Below are 14,271 nucleotides of genomic sequence, written 5' to 3'. Positions count from 1 at the left end.
GCATAACACTTCCGGAGGACCCTGCAATACCACTCCTGGGCCTATACCCAGAGGATTCCCAGCATGCAATAAGAACACATGCTCCACTATGTTCATAGCAGCCTTATTTATAATAGCCAGAAGCTGGAAAGAACCCAGATGTCCCTCAAAGGAGGAATGGATACAGAAAATGTGGTATATTTACACAATGGAATACTACTCAGCAATTAAAAACAATGAATTCATAAAATTCTTAGGTAAATGGTTGGATCTGGAAAATATCATCCTAAGTGAGGTAACCCAATCACAAAAGAACACACATGGAATACAGTCACTGATAAATGGATATTAGCTCAGAAACTCTGAATACCCAAGACACAATTCACATATCAAATGACTCCCAAGAAGAAGGAAGGAGAGGTCCTTGGTCCTGAAAGGCTTGCTTCAGCATTGTAGGGGAGTACCAGGACAGAGAAATAGGAAGGGGTTGATAGGCGGAGGGAAGAGTGCTTAGGGAACTTATGGAGAGGGGGAACCGGGCAAGGGAAAATCATTTGGAATGTAAACAAAGAATATAGAAAATAAAAGTAATAATAAAACAAAGAATAAGGGTAAAGTGTTAGAGACAGGATCAGGCTTAGGTTTAGGGTAAGGGTTAGTGTTTGAGTTTATGTTTGGGTTAGTGTTAGGGTAAGGGTAAGGTTTAAGATTAGGGTTAGTGTAGGGTAAGGGTAAGGGCAAGAATAAGAGAAGGGTGAAGGTTAGGATTAGTATAACAATTATAACGATTACAGTATAAGTAAGGGTTATATTTAAGTGTAATGTTTTGGTTTTGAGTAAATGTTGGGGTTAGGGTAAAGGTACATGTAAGGAAAAGGGTTAGGGTTAGGGCAAGGGTAAGGGTTCATGTAAGAGCAAGAACAAGAGTTAGCGTTAGGGTTGAGGGGTAGCTTAAATGTAAGGGATAGAGTTTGGATTAAGGTTAGGGATAGAGTAAGAGTTAGGGTTAGTGTGAGATGCAGGCTTTGGATACAGTTAAGGAGTGGGGTATAAACATAAAATAAAACATAAGCAAGAAGGGCAGCACAACTTTAGATAGAAGGGTAACTCAACTTAAGCCAGAGGTGTAACACAGGGTAGGGGCTAGCAAGACAAGTGGTTGTTCAACCAATTAGTAGTTCAGTGGATTGTACAGTTTGTGAGGGTATTAATATCACTTTTACAGAGACATCATGCAAGTTTCCCCAAATTTGGTAGCCATTATGCTCAGGCAAGAGATTTCCTCTGTTCTGGAAAGTCCCAGGTTTGTCTTCTGTTGGTCTCAGGTGTCAGCTGTGGATCTCGGCAGCTGTTTGTCTCAAAAGTTTCCAGTCAGATGATGTATTAGACAAGTTCAAGGAGATGGTGGGTCAGACTCCATCTGTGCCTCTATCTCATCTGTGTCAGCAGCTATGTCTTTTTCCTTTTTTAGTGATAAACCTGTACAGCAATCACAACATAAGATCAGAACCAGAGCTGGGGGATATCTGCACATGGTGGGGGTGGGGGTGTCATGTATGTTAAGCTTGTAATAGTTTGCTTTGGAGTACATCATAGTCTGTTGTTATGGTCCTAGAAAAAAGCAACAGTGTTTGAGGATTTTAGTCACTGACTTTAAGCCAGAAGTTACCTGTGGTGTATTAAGGAAAGCAGAGGGAAGAGCTGAGGGTTTATCTGCTTTGGATGGTTGAGGAAGAAACACCATCTTATTTATGTATCTGTGATAGGCGATAACAGCTTGTCTGTAAAAGGAAACTGATTGTTAATTAAGGATTAAATAATGGTCATCAACATAGTTCATTTGAACTGTGGGAGTAGATTAAGTATGATTTTTGAACTTTAAAAGAAATTTTAAACAAATTGAAAATTTTGGGGAAAATTTTAGTTTAGAAAGCATGCATGCTTGGGAGAAGTATAAATGTTTAAGTAAAGTATCATGAAAAATTTTGGGTTAAGCGTTTCAGATAATTTTTTTTTCAAATTCTTAGCAGCAAGATCTTATTTATTGTCCTTTCTTGGTGGAGTTTTTCTGCCTAGGTGGAGAGGGAGAGGCTGCGATGCCTCAGCTGTGGCTGTCTGCTCTGGTAGGTAGGTCCCTTTTTACCCGTCTTGTGTTTTCTTGGCTGGTATTGTGAAAAGGTGTACATCCTAAAAGTAGAGCAGAAAGAGAAGCACAAGGATTTACTTGGTTGCAGGAAATTGGGGGCGGGGGAGGATTAATAGGAGGAAGGGGGATGGGATAGGAGATTTTCAGAGGGTAACTCTGAAAGAGTTATACCATTTGCATACCTCTGAAAGAGGATACCATTTAAAATGAAAATAAAACAAATATCTAATTTAAAAAAGTGAAAAAAAATTCCCAGCATGGAGTTTGCTTTCTGCCTCAATAGTTTACGTTCCCAAATGAAAGACACAGACAGTTTTTATATTTTAATATGTTTTATGCAGGAAATAGCTGAGAAACTACCTAACCTCCAAGCTATTAGAATCTACCTCCCACTGATTACTACTCGGGAATTTCAATGTTCCATCTTGGCTGCCCTAGACCCTATTGAGCAGAGCTCTGGGCCATGTTCTCTTGAGCCCTTTGCAAGGCAGCTCTGCTTTCTCTCCTGGCACACCAAAGGCATTGTGTGTTCCCCTCTTCTTGTCTCATTTCTCAGGGCCCCATGCCAAGGAGCCCTAAATCCCGCCTCTGTCTCTCCGATCAACTATTGGCTGCTGGCATCTTTACTTACCAATCAGAACTAACTGAGGGCCGGTTCCCAAAACCTACTTGCAGACCCTCTCTCATGGAAACTGTTTGGGAGATCCAATTAGCATTAGAATACCAGCAGCTATGCCTCAGTCCATACGATAAAAGGGAAAAACCCTAAAATTTTGTGGGTCACTAATGTTTTGGAAGGCTTACACTCCAAACTCAATATTGGAACCAGGGGAAAAAACATTCAATGCCTGTTTGACACAAGAGCAGACAGAACTATTTTTATTTTATTTTATTTTATTTTATTTTATTTTATTTATTTATTTATTTATTTATTTATTTATTTATTTATTTATTTGGTTTTTTGGATTTGGTTTTTTGGAGACAGGGTTTCTCTGTGTAGCCCTGGCTGTCCTGGAACTCACTCTGTAGACCAGGCTGGCCTCGGACTCAGAAATCCGCCTGCCTCTGCCTCCCAGAGTGCTGGGATTACAGGTGTGCGCCACCACCGCTCGGCCAGAACTATTTTTAAATGATTTGAGGTCTCATGGCATTGGGAACTATCTGTGAGCTACAACTAATGGGCATAGGTCATTTCTCCTGGGCATATGTCACAAAAAGTGTCCTTCAAGTGGGATGATCCTGATGGTGCTGTTGACCTTATCAGATCTCTTATAATGGATGTGACTACAAAGCTGATGAGGGTAGATATTTTTAAAAACCCTAGATGTGGTCCTAACTAGTAACACTGGAAAATTAATGTATTCAGATAGAGTACTTCATCCACTGAATAACTGGACACAAGCCAATCAGAAACCAATCTAATGTAACATTCCCAGAAAACACCAATGAGGTTTTATATTTATTTATTTATTTATTTATTTATTTATTTATTTATTTATTTATTTAGGTTTTTTCGAGACAGGGTTTCTCTGTGTAGTCCTGGCTGTCCTGGGACATACCTGTAGACCAGGCTGACCTCAAACTCAGAAATCCGCCTGCCTCTGCCTCCCAGAGTGCTGGGATTACGGGTGTGCGCCACCACCGCCCGGCACCAATGAGGTTTTAGATTACCTAAACCTAGCTAAGTTTCTCCTAGTTCCCTATGGAAAGACCTACATGCCTACGTATGGGGTCATCACTATTTGGTAAGTGGCTGACTCCTGTAGGTGAGCTTCTTGTTTTCATGCTTCATTGCTTCTTTCCAATTGCATATGTGAGTGGTAGTCTCTGTGTGGTGCTTTCTGTCTTAACAGTCCTAGCAGGTAAGAGCTATACATTAATCATTATCATTCTGAGAATATATGAAAAATAGGACCACAACTTCTGTTCAGACAAAAGATACATATAGGTCAAAGAAATTATACTTATACCTAAAAATAGTATTCTAGGTAGTATATCATACTCTCTTCTGACTGAAAAAAAAAAAATAAAAACATCAGGCTGTTAGAGATTAACCTTAGAGCTTGAATACTTTTCATTTCTGTTTGCTGCTGTCCTGTGCACAATAAAGTGTGCCTAGATATAATTACCTGCCTTGCAATGTAAAATTCATGCTTAGATATGAAGGGATGTTAATGCTTATATATGGGGTCAAATAATCATGTGGAGAAGAGAAAAAGAAACTGAAATGGATAAATGTTAGTGATTCTTGGAAAATGATTAAAGAGAAATGAATTGAAATTGCTCATATTTAAATATCTTAAAATTTGTATAAAGATGGCTGAAGCTATTTAGGGCCATCTGTTTGAAAGACAACAAGTGGTCATTTGTCAACTTCACACATCCCTCCTACTTATAACCCTTCAGGAATTGGACTCTTGCATGTACCTCACTTAAATACAGAAAAAATTAAAATCAATAATAAGAAAATAACAAGTAGAAGAAAGATCAGGAAAGATCAGGAAAGATCTCCATGTAGCAGATGGAGACAGTATATTTTATTGTAGTTTCTCAACTTCACTTGAGAAATGGGGCTGCCAAGACAATTACCTTCCTGTCACTCTGTGGGGAAGTTACTTACTCTTTTTGAATCAATTGAGGTGTGGTAAGTCACTTTTATGTCAACTGGAAATCAAATAGGGTTGTCTGGAAAGAAGAAATTTTAATTGAGAAATGCCTTTATGGGATTGGCCTGGAGACAATACTGCAGGGCAATTATTTTTTATTGGCGATTAATGTGGAATGCCTGCCTCACAATGAGTGGTGCCATGCCTGATCTGGTGATCCTAGGTTGTATTATAAAGTAGAATAGGTAAGCCATGGAGAGCAACCCAGTAAGCATCATTCTGCCCTGGCATCTGCATCAGCTCCTGCTTCCACATTTCTGGGTTTCTGTTTGAGTTTCTCTTCTGAATTATTTTGATAGTGATAACTGACTGTAACATGCAAGTATAAACTGAAATAGACCCTTTGCTCCCCATGTTGTTTGTATCCATGGTATAGTATCACAGCACTAGAATCTCTGACTAAAATAATCCCCTTATGTTTTGTTTTTATTACTGTATATGTATGATTTCATTAGTTTATAATAAGTAAGCTGTATTTAGGGCAACTTTAGGTTTATAAAACCTGAACCTGACATATAGAAATTTCCTATAGACTCCTTTTCAACCCTTACATTTCTTTGGCTATGTCATGTTGGTGAGATTTCTTTGTTACAGCTAATGAAGCAATAATAGTATATATGCTTTATGAAAGACCCCACTTTATGTTTTATGTTTCTCTTTTATGTTTTATATTCCACAGTATTGTATACCCATGGATACAGTACACAAAGAATAATGTTATCTTCATAAAAAAAACAGCTTCTACATTTAATTGTTTATCCCTTCCTGTCCCTGCTCTAGCTCTAAGTTCTGGGAAAACATGGGCCTTTCTGTGGTTCTTTTATTATCACCATTTTCAGAATGTTATAAGATTATATACTATGTAACCTTCTTCAGATTGGATTCTTCATTTGGAAATATGTGTCTAAATGTTCTATACATATTCTATGGCTTTATCACTCACGTGTTTAATTATTGAATAATGTTGAATTTTATTCACTATTATATTTTGTTGTTCCATTCACCAACTGAATGCCATTTTGTTTGGCAACTATGGTGATTTGACCAATTATGACTACTATATAAGCCCATATGTTTGAATCCTTGGTCCCCTGTTAGTGGAATTCTTTTTGACAGATTAGAAGCTATGACTTGGGAGAATGTGTGTGGCCTTGCTAGGGAAGGTGTGTCACTAGGGGTGGTCTTCGATGTTTCAAAAGCCCATGCCAGGCCCAGTATCCCTCTGTCTTTGCCTGCAACTTACAGGTCAGTTCAGATGTGATCTCTAAGCTAGTACTCCAGTATCATGCCTGCCTTCCTTCTTGACTGCTACTGTGCTTCCACCCATGATGATCATAGAATCACTTTCTGAAACTGTAATTAAATGCTTTTTTAAATAAGTTGCCCTGGCCACACTGTTCTCTTCACAGTAATGGAAAAGCAACTAAGAAAGGAACTTTAAATAAAGGTACTATAAATATTCCTGTGGAATATTTTGTGTGGCTGTAAGTTTTCAACTCACTGGGGTAAGTACAAGGGAACATGTGTTTTGGATGCTGTAGTTAAGAGTAAGATAAAGAGAGTAAGAAAACTGAACCTTCTTCCAACAGGCTGGGGTATTTGATATTTCCTTTTGTGACATACCTGGTCGCTTCATGGCCTTATAGCATTGGGATTTTCATCTTCTAATTGATAGATACCACCACCACCATCATCATCATCACATCATGTTCACTTGTAGGTTCTTAATTACTGTGAAGCTGAGTGTTTCACATATGATAATTGCCAACTGTTTATTTTCTCTTCCAAATCTTTCCTGATCTTTCTTCTACTTGTTATTTTCTTATTATTGATTTTAATTTTTTCTGTATTTTCTATTATAATCCATGGCCATATGTATGTTTTGAAAATATGTCTTATCTGCATATCATCTATTTATTTTATTAGCAATGTCATTTTCAGAACAAATAAATAAATTCTACTAAAGTCTACTTAGTATTAAATGTCTTGGATTGTGCTTTGGCATTGTGTTGTCTTGAGCAGTCTTCTTGGTTATTTCCTATGAAGTGTCTGCAGTCCTTAAAGGGTTTCATTCCATGCTCAGGTTACCAAACCTTTTTTCCCATTGGTGAGAAGATTAAGATTTGTATCTTGATTTACTTATTGTGTGCATGTGGATGGCCAATTATATCCCCAATATTTGCTAAAAAGACTTATTCATGCTGTTTCCTTTACTGCTTGTTCATAGATCAGTGGACTCTATATAAAAGAGCCTATTCCTGGGATCTGTAATGTCCCATCTGTCTACCTGTTCTAGCTTACTGGCAGCTCACTGCTTTAACTGCTGTAGCTTTATGTAACAATTGTTTCAGAGCTTCGACTTTGTTCCTAAATATAATTCCAGATCTAGCTATTATAAATATTTGTCTTTTTAAAGCTGAAAGCCAGTGTTTTTGTTATTGGATTCTGGCTGAGATTGCATCATGCTAGAACCATATTGGGAAGGAAAAGAGCTGTCTTCTTAATTATAACAAATCTTTCTGTTTTGGGGTTTCTCAAAGCATAGACTATATTCCCATTTATTTCTATCATCAGACTTATAGTTATTTTCATGTAGATCCTGTTTTAAAATGTTTTTGATTTCTTCAAGAGAAAAAGAGAGATGCTATACTTAAAGCATCTACCTATCCTTTCTCTGCGTATCTATCCAAAGGAAGCTAAATCAGTATGTAAATGACACATGTATAGCCCATATCTATTGCACCGTTATTAGCATAGCCACAGCATGAAGTGAACTGAAGTATCTCTTATAGACAAATTGATAGAGAAAATATATACTGGGCTAATGTCTGGCATTAAACATTAAAGAAAATATTGTTATTTATGACAAGGATTACCTTATTCTGGTTAGTTATACACAAGTTAGAGATATTTCCAAAGAGTGAAATTCAACTGAGAAATTACCTCCATTATATTGGTCTGAGGGTTTATCTGTGAGCCACAAGGAGCAAGCCAGTGCACAGTGCTCCTCTATAGCTCTTGCTTTGGTTCCTGACTTTAGTCTTCAGCTCCTGCCATGGATTACCTCAGTGAGGTGGTTTTACCCAGATGTATAAGATAAAATATACCCTTTCCTTCCAAAGTGACTCTTGTTCAGTGTTAAAATAATAACACAGTAATAAAAAGCAAACAAGAACCAACCTAGAGCATTGGAACAAGCAAAAATACCCATAAATTTTAATCCGACACATATGCAATGCTTAATTGTTGAAGCAGAGATTAATGATAAGGGAGAGATATTGGGACAGCCTGTCACAATTTAATACAGGGGTATTAGTTACTTTTCTATTGCTGTGAGAAAGTGCCACAACAATGGCTATTTCTAAAATACATGATTTAATTTGGCTTATGGTTTCAGAAAGGTAGAGTCAAGGATGGAAGAGCAAAGACATGGTGGTGCAGCAGCTGAGACCTCTGGATTCACGAGTGGGGGGCGGAGAACACACTTGTGCTAGTATTCTGAAACCTTGAAACCTGTTACCAGTGTCACACGTCCACAAACAAGGCTATACCTCCTAACACTTCCTAAACAATTCCATGAACTGAATACCAAGCATTCAAACATATGAGTATATGGGGACCCTTCCTATCCAAACCATCACAACAGGGAAATGAAGATGGTGTAGAGGTTGATTTGTATCAAGGCAGCTGCAGTTAATAATGTGATGCATATTAACAAGTTGCTGAGAGAAAAATCCTAACAAGTTCTTATCTCCCATGCACGGCTATATAAGGTGATAGGCTATGTTAACTAATCCTTTTTATGGGCATTCATGCATAAATATCACAGTGTACTATAAATTTATACAATTTTAGTTCTTAAAATTTGGGGAAAATAAATAAAAATACTGTTTATTGTTATTCATAATTATTGGTACAGAGTGGTAAGGCCTTAATGGTCCTGAAAAAGTTTTTTGTTGGTACCTAAGAGAAAGGGTCCTACTATATCATGGGTGAAGAGTGAAACATATTATGTTCCCCAAATTTTAAGAAATAATTAAAAAATCAAAATTGTGAAAGCTAAGTCAACCAATCTTAAAAGAGTGGACCTTCCTAGTCACAAGCAATGAAATATTCTTCAAGAATCAAGAATATAGAAAATAAGCATTAAGTTTTTAAAATGTGAAATAATTATATGCATTTGTAACTTACAATGTGCTATTTAAAAATACATATATAATGCCTTCTTGTCAAATCTGGAAAATTAGCACTTCCATGTCTCTATCATTACTTTTATCATTGAGCCTTTGAGCTCCTGTCTTCTGTTATTCATATGGTAACAGTAGCTTGTTGTAAACAACAGTTTCCTCACTGTACTCTAGAATACTTGAATTCATTCTTTCTATTTAACTGTGTTTTGCTACCTATTATCCAACCCTCTTTATCTACATCTCAGTCTCTTGTTACTATTACTCTACATTCAAGGCAACTTTTTAGTTTACACATATAAGGAAAAGATGTAGTATATTTTCTTTCTGTTTTCCTTACTTCACTGACCAACCCTTCATTTCTATAATTTTTTTCTTATGCCTGATTGTACATTCCATCTTTGGAACACTCATTTCCTATAGTTTTAGTTTTATGTTTTTCTCCCATTAGCAGAGATCAGTTTTACTACTGAGCCACACCCCAGACTACACTACAGTGAAGTTAACCATGAGGTTAATCAAGTTAACCATGAAGTTATCCATAGCTACATGTTAACCAGAACGCCAGCCTCTTGGAGGTTGTAATACTTGGGAAAGTAGGCCCTGCACCTTGACTGGGCAGCACAGTAGAACTAGCACTGAAGGCTTGGGTGCAGGAACATGAAAATGGGAATTGCTGACCATGCTTGCTGCTGATGGCAGTCCTCTGGGACCTAGCTGGAGCTCTAATAGAAAGCTAACCATGGGGGGGGAGGGGTGTCAATAAGGGAAAGCAGATACACTGACAAGTTCAGTTACCACCCAAGCACAGATCCAATTCTCTGTGTTGCCCACCCTAAAATATATATCATCTGCAAACAGTTGGGACATATGAAAAGGCCAATCCTGTTGATCCAAAGTTGTAGGATCTCCATGACACAGGGCAACGAAGACTAACTAGGAGGAGTTCTAATGAGGATCCAGAGATATCGAACTAAAGACTCATTGCAGTGAACAGCTGCAAGTGGGGATGTGTGGACAGAGAGATAAAATGTGGGACACACTGTGACTACAGATTTCACTATGGGATACTTTCTATGCTTTGTTTTGTTGTTGTTGCTTATTTGTGTGTTTTCTTGGGGGGATGTTGTAAGGGTGAAGGTTGGATATGAGGGGATGGGAATATGAGGAGGACTGGGGTGTATGATGAGAAACTCACAAAGAAACAATAAAAAGTTTAAAAAATACAAAATATGAAGTTTGGCAAAGAGGGATGTATGAAAAAGCTTTGAGATATGAACAAGGATAACACAGATGACAGAGTTTGTTAAATTGTCAAAAACATGGACATCAAAGTGAAATGCGTTCTGCTCTGCTCTGCTCTGGAGCAAGAACTATGTCATGAAGGTAAAATCTTACCTGTCAAGGGCTCCAGTTTGGAGAAATGAAAATTTATTCTAATACATATTAGAAGGAGTTTCCTGCTCTTGGAAGCAACCACCCACAAGGTACTTCTCCATCACCAGCATGCCCAGCCCGCTGCAAGTGTGGTCCACAGAAAATAAAATGTACCTTGAGTTGGTAGCAGCTTCCATGTGGGTGTTAGTGTTGAAGGCATGCAAGATGCTAGAGTGTGTGTGCCGTGCATCTTTGCTCTACATTTTCAGAGATCACTAAGGCTAGAGACTATGTGGTAGGATTGGTGAACGCAAAGAAGCATCCATTTTGTGAAGATGTGAAGGCACACTTGAATTGCATGAACATCTACCAAAGAAGTGCTACGGACATAGAATGTGCCATCCCAACAGGGAGGCCGTGTGTGTCACAGAGATCAGAACTAGAGGGACAAGACTACCTGTACTTTGGTGATTACATAATGATTCCAAGATTGTGGACATGGAGTTATAGAAGGTGGTGTTTTTCTCGTTAGATTTTGTTATGTATTATCAGTTTCCTGATGTAAAAACATAACTTGATAATTTCAGATATTTTTCTAATGCACATATTCATCTGTAATAATTTTCCTTCTACATTGCTGCTTTCATCAAATCCCATACATTTCAGCAAGTTGTATTTTTATTTTCACTTCATTAAAAATATTTTAAATTTCACTTAAATTCTTTTATGCCGTGCTGGTTATGTTGAATTTCTGGCTCATTTGTTACTGCCCACTTTAATTCTATTGTGGTCTGAGAATATACTTTGTAATATACCTGGCAAATGGAAGGAGGGTTTGTTTGTATTTCCATGCTTATACACACAGAGACACACGTGCACGTATATAATTTAAAAATTAATAAATAATTAATAAAATAATGTTTAAAATAATCAGAGCACCATCTCTTTTACTATATGAGTGATGCTTATATTTGGTTTAAAGTTTTCATGACTTTGAATTAGTCTTGAAATTTCCTGTGTAAGTCTCAAAAATAAAGTGCAACAGTATAAAAAGTCTCACCAGTTGCATGCTTGGCCCATTATGACTGACGTAGTTCACACCATAAACGAGACTTGAATGCCTGATTAATATCCGACTGCAAAGCAAATTCACTATGAATTTATCATCATTCCATTTTTCTTCTAATGCCAATGTTGTGACAAGCCTCACTGTGTGGGAGCCTTTCCACATTTGTAGAATAATTTCACTAAATATTTCCTTCAGAGAAGTAGCTTAGCAACAAAGTTGCAAGTTCAAGGCTCCTTAGCTATAATGTCAAATTGCTATCCAGAAAGATGCCACCTACTCTCATCCCTGACAACGAGGTGGAGTCTCTGCCCTTTACTTCATTGTTGAGTGCCACCGTTCCACGGGCAGAGTCCTCCATTTACTGACTTCATAGTTGAAGTTGTACAGCACTGCAACTGTCCCAACTTTAACAGTTTGTGAGTTTGTATATCAATATACCAAGGAGGAAGGATTTTTCTTGTTCTATCAAAAAAACAAAAACAAACAAACAAACAAAAAAACAACCCTTAAACCTACCATGCAGGCCTCCTTCTGTGTTGTATATATTTATATAAATTTTCAAATAAAAATGAAATAACCAGACTATTATCTGTAAACATACATTCATACAGACATCTTTAGTAGTCATCCTAGAATCCACAGACAACTTTATTGTGAATAGCGAAATTGGCTCAAACTTGATGTAAGGGATGAACAAAGATTGATAGGACAGTGGAGAAGATGATGCTATCAAATTCCAGAGAAAATGCAGTTATTTTCCTTCACATCTGCTCGCATTGGTGCTTTTAAATTGAAAGACATTTACAGTGAGTTTCAGCAGAGCATGGATTATGTATGCAAGATGTACTCTTTGGCCTTGGGCTGGAGAGCAGCAATATGAGTTAATAAATACCATTTTTCTAATCTGGAGTATGAAAAATAAAGAATGAAGTAAAAAAGAATAAAGTTGTCTATTCACAACTCTTTTAGGTACATACACAGAAGCATTGGTAACTATGTAGGCAAGTGCCAAAATACACTATTTCTTTCTTCCTTTCTTTTTTTCTTTTCTTTGTTTTTTGTTTTGTTTGGTTTTGTTTTGATACAGGATCTCATTATGTAGCACTGATTTGTATGGTACTTGTTACATAGCCCAGACTGGCCTCAAACTCACAGACTTGTTTGCCTCCGCCTCTGCCTCTGTCTCTGCTTCCAAATGATGGGATTTAAATTTGTATGCTATCACGTCTGGCATATCCCAAATGCAAATGCTACTCAATTTATGATGGAATTATATCTTGGCCAATTGAACATGGACAGAAAATACTGCAAGTCCAAGCTATGTGAAACAAGAGAGCCTGTTGAGGCTTGGTCTTGCTATATACTGTAATGCTATGTGCATCTCCCAAGACCTGGTGTCTTCACATTAGTCCTGTGATTTGTCTCCATCATGTTTCTTATTGGTAAATAAAGATGCCAACAGCCAATAGCTTAGCAGAAGAGAGAGGTATGGTATATGTTTCCTGGGCTTGGGGAAGAACAGCATCACAGGAGAGGAAGAAGGGGAATGGAGGAGGAAAAGAGGCTGCCATGGATTAGGTGAGCCATCATATCATGGCCCCAAAGGCTAGTCAATTGGAATTAAGAGCAACTCATATGAAACATAGTAAGTAATAACTTAGGGTTATCAATAGATTCTAGCAACATAGAGAATAGCCATCTGCTTAGATCTAGTGCTGTTTAAGGATTATTGTTAATATAATGGTGTGTGTGTGTGTGTGTGTGTGTGTGTGTGCATATTTTATCCAGAAACTAAATGGTCAAAGGCAGAGTAGAAACCCTGAGTTAAGGTAAAATAATTCTAAAACAATAACCTGTTATATACCTTTGCTTGGTTGCCCATATCCTTTCATAATAATACCGTACTAGATACAGAAGCTAGGAAAACCCTCAGAATTCTAAGTGTGATTTTATCATGTCCTTATTGCTGTTATAGCACATAAAATGGAACCATCATAAGTGAAGTCATTACATGTTAGTGTTACACATATATAATTTAGAGAAAGTAGCTCTAGTATGCATGGCTGAAACAGTTCTTCAGTAAACTTTCACCTTCAGGAGTTAACACATTTTGTGGGAAGAAGGAGAGTACAGGCCTGTTCCTGTACAGAGTCCTGGCAGCATTTAAACTATGAGAACAAAAGTTTGTTTCTCATCTCTCAAATAAGATCTGAACCAGCATTTTCTCTTTTACAGCAGGTTTTTATGACCTAGTTGGGTTTGATGAAATTCCTTGAGCTTTATGAATTCTACTCTCTCTCTCTCTCTCTCTCTCTCTCTCTCTCTCTGTCATACACACACACACACACACACACACACACACACACACACACACACACTCACACATCTTCTTGATTCACAGACAAATGTAAGACCAAAAATAGATGGTCTAGTCATAATGAGGGTGGAGATATATTTATTGCAGGAAAATGATATGGTTTATGAATTCATCTTTGATGTGAGAGTTGTGTTAGCCAATAGCAAAGGAAAAAAGTTAATATTTCTGTCAAATTTCTGTCTCCTTTTCAGCTCTTCAACAAGCTGTGAATATACACTGACCTACTGTCCTTGAGAAGATGTAGATAGGAGAATGGAAGAAGGATTGATGAATGGAAATAGCTTCTATGAGAAAGAATACTCTCCTTGAGTCCCCCAATGACATGTTGTGATTTATCAAGTTTGCTTCTTTAAGAAAGGAACTAATAAAATTGTGTTAGAAAAATTCAAGATTGGACCAGAGTAGTACCTGTAGCACCTCTTCCTGGATTCATCAGAAGCAGTTTGTTGTTCTGAGTCTATGAAAACACT

The sequence above is a fragment of the Apodemus sylvaticus genome, chromosome 9 (genome assembly GCF_947179515.1).
Source record: "Apodemus sylvaticus chromosome 9, mApoSyl1.1, whole genome shotgun sequence".
Classification (NCBI taxonomy): Eukaryota; Metazoa; Chordata; class Mammalia; order Rodentia; family Muridae; genus Apodemus; species Apodemus sylvaticus.
This window is presented reverse-complemented; position numbering follows the sequence as displayed.